We start from the raw sequence: 3872 nt of genomic DNA, 5'->3' as shown, positions 1-3872 counted from the left end.
GAGAGAGCCAGCACAGTTTCACCAAGGGCAAGTCCTTCTTGTCCAACCTAGCGGGGGTTCTATGATGGGGTGACTGCATCAGAGTACAAGGGAAGGGTTATAGATGTTATTTATCTGGACTTCTGTAAAGCCTTTGGCACAGTTCCCCAAAAACATCCTACTCTCTAAACTGGAGAGAGATAGATTTTATGTTGAATTTGAATGGACTGTTATTTGATGAATAACAAAGTGGTTGGATGCTCACATCCAGAGGGCCAGTCAATGGCTCAGAGCATCAGACACAAGCAGTGTCCCTCAGACATCTGTATTGGGACCAGTGTTATTTACTGTCCTCATTAATAGTGTAGATGAAGGGATCGGGTGCACCCTTAGGAAATTTGCAGGAGAAACCAAGCTGAGGGGTGCAGTTAACACTCCTGAAGGATGGGATGCCATCCAGAGGCACCAGGACAAGCTCAAGAAGTGGCCCTGAGGAATCTCATGAGGTTTAACAGGACCAAGTGCAAAGTGCTGCACCTGGGTCAGAGCAACCCCCAGTACAGGCTGGGGGATGATCAGATCCAGAGCTGCCCTGCCCCGAAGGACATGGGGGTGCTGGGGAGGGGCTGGACATGAGCCAGCCACGGACACTCGCAGCCCAGAAAGCCAAATGCATCCTGGGCTGCATCCAAAGCAGCATGGGCAGAAGGTGAGGGAGGGATTCCTGCTCTTCCACTTCACTCTGGTGAGACCCCATCTGCAAAGATGCCTCAGCTCTGGGGTCTCCAGCAAAGGAAGAACTTGTTGAACCAAGTTCCAAAACAGTTTCTCTAGAATGTTCAAAATTTTGAAATCCTGCTAACCACTGTTCTTAAAATACAATCCTGATTTTTTTTCTCTGCTGCAATTATCAGATGAATAGGAAGCCAAATATTAATCCATATTACTCCTACCCCATGAGCTCGAGCATCCATTTGAGATAACACACATACTATCTGGAGAACATGAAGGAAGAGATGTTCTGTGAGGACATCCTTGCATTATCCCTCAGCTTGGAGATGACACAGGGACACTGCCTCTCCATACCGAACACATATATGAGTTTTGGCACATCCATGTAGTAAGTGAAAAATAGTAACATTTTCCAAAGTTTTCTAAAAAAACACCTCCTGCAGAGTATATTTTTGAAATTTTGTTTTGTTTGAAGAAAAGAAAAAAGTCCTGTATTTTAATTACATTACAGGAAAATATTGTTGCCATCTCTCTTGCTTCTGGGAAGTTACTGCAGATACTGTAATACAGCACAAAATATATAAATATACATACAATAAATTTAGATACAATTTAAATACAATTATTACTCTTTTTAAAGAATAAACATGTCAAGCATTAAAAACCATTCTAAGTCTACTATGCTTCAGTTTCAGTCATAATACCATTTGTTCCTCTTCAATGAATATTTGAGGGAATAAAATGACACACCTGTTAAATTAACATGTTTTATGTGGAACAAAGCTGTTCATTTGTACAGTAAATAAGTTAAAAATTTGATTCTCATGTAATCCACTATTCAATCTGACTGACTGCTGAACCTCCCTAATCAAATACATCTACATGATATTGTAAGCTACATTACAGTACATTATTAGCTTGTAAAATGAAATTGCTGCAAAGTTATGTACTGTATATTTGAAGCACTAACAAATTTACTGGTGATAGATGAGCTAATGGATACATTGTATTGCAATAAATATAAATTCAGAGTAGCAATTGAAAAACATTAACATTTTTATATATGAGTTTAGGCATTTATGAGGGCTGATCCAGCTAGCAGTAAAAACTGAAGAGGTATTTTTGCTAGCTGACATTTCTTTTTTGGACTGTTCTGAGTATAAAATAAGTACTTTCTTTGTATCAGTGCTTTTATACCTGACATAAGAAACCATTAATGGAATTTTGGTAAGTAGCTATTGCTTCTTTCTCTAAGGAAAAGTTCTCGGTACACCTAATCTGCAGGTCAAACCCAGACACTACTTAACAGTAATTTTCCATGGCTATGCTGTCAGTGTTTCTCCTGCCCTCCAGACTTTCTCTTCCAGTTTCCTCTTGAGCTGCTAAAACTATCATTAACTATCCAGCAACTGCTGTTGTCTAACAGAAACAAAGCCACTTCAGGAAAAGAGTCAAAAATAAAGTGAATAAAAGTAGAAAGCAGCAGCCAGTTGCAAATGCTGGAAGGAGGTCTGGAGACCTCTCCAGGTGTCTGGGCACCTTTCACAGAAATTTTTGAGAGAATGGGTCCTCTGTGGCCTTACAGGCAGTAAGTTGGTACTGCAGGCAATTCCCCCTGCCAAGTCAGAACACCACGACAACCACATTCCCCTTGAGAGGCAGATTTTGAATATCATCCATTGTAGCAGCCAGAGGACATGGGAATTGAGAGGTGTGGTGCAGGAGGAAAAGAAGGCAAGCCAGAGGGCAAGGGATTTAGTCTAAACACTTACAGAATGAGGACAAGGCTGAAAATTTTTATATGGAAGCGTGGAGCTGGTTAAGAACCATCAGCATCCTCATGTGTTCAGAGCTCGTCTTGCAGGCTAGATGAGCGGTGTTTGTGTGAGTGCTCTTGCACAGTGGTGCTTTACTCAGCAATATTTGCTTGGCATTTGCAGCCAATATTTTCTTCACATACTGTCCTTTTCTTTCCAACTTAATAAAATGAGGGGTATGTTGCAGACTCACATGCCACAATGCATTTGTGATAACAACAAAAGCATGTCAAAATGTGGATGCAATTATAGAGTTACTGGAATGGGCAGAAATAAAATAGTGTTTGAGTATTATAATTCAGATTAATGTGAAGTGCTGTTAGTTTGCTTGCCACTGAATATCCTTTTAATTAGGGAGTCTTGATATTAAAACATGCTGCATTTGAGCAGAGACCAAAGCAATGTGCCACCATTACTCTAAATTTATAATGATGATTATAGTAGATAGTCACCTACCTTTTTAGAAAAGGTAAGGCACAGAGACTGGTGAATTAATCAAAATCTGTAATCTTATGCACTAAAAGAGCTGTAATGCACTAGTTCCAAGCAAATAGACAGGTGCTCTGAAAATGTGGAAGTGTAAGGAGCACAGAGGGATCTCTGAGCAAATTTGAATTTGTCCTAGACTACTTATGTCATCTTGTGAATTACTTCACTTCACTGCACTGAATATGAAGTGGATATTCAATTATTCATAGGTAATATAGTCCATTCCACAGTAAAACAAATCAGCAAAAATCACAACTGGCTAAGACTTTTTTTCCAATCAGTATGGTTAAAAATTATTACTGTACAAGGACAAGTAAAATAATTTAGAGAAACCAAAAAATATGTAACACTTTCTTTGATGAGCAGCTTATAAATCTGCCATTTGTCTATTTTTAAGACCTATTACTGTAGCTTATGAGGGACTTATAAGTGCTTGTGAATGTGTCGCACCACACTGGCAGAGTTGGAAAATTTCATTACTCTGAGACCTGAGAGGAGATAAGTTTACACAAGGGGAGACATGAATGCTTCCCAGGTCAGGTAGCACATGGCCACATATCAGGCCACAAGATGGTAGGATTTAGGCATGCATACTGCTCCTCGTAGCTCACATATATACACACAGAGCAGAAAGAAGCTGAGGTGTGATGATTTGGGTTGGAAAAACAGACCAAACCGCAGAAGACAAGCACCTGGCAGCCCAGGCACACCCCAAGCTTTTGAGACATAGACCTGAAGTCTTATGTTATGAACTCAGGAGCTCATTAGCATAAAATAAAACCACCAAAAATATGGATGATATTTCATTACATTTGGAGAGGTTACTCTACTTTTTTTAGCATCTCAGTGACAATC

The 3872-nt window shown here is 39.8% G+C and overlaps 1 long non-coding RNA gene across 1 annotated transcript in view; it reads left to right on the top strand.

Annotated features, from left to right (window-relative positions):
- LOC110476492 (uncharacterized) overlaps positions 1 to 3872 on the top strand; it is a 74672-nt gene that overhangs the window by 16523 nt on the left and 54277 nt on the right. The window lies entirely within an intron of this gene.

Source organism: Lonchura striata, chromosome Z, assembly GCF_050655825.1.
Source record: "Lonchura striata isolate lonStrDom1 chromosome Z, ASM5065582v1, whole genome shotgun sequence".
Lineage (NCBI taxonomy): Eukaryota > Metazoa > Chordata > Aves > Passeriformes > Estrildidae > Lonchura > Lonchura striata.
The sequence above is the reverse complement of the archived record's forward strand: the minus strand, read 5'-3'. Positions and strand labels throughout refer to the sequence as shown.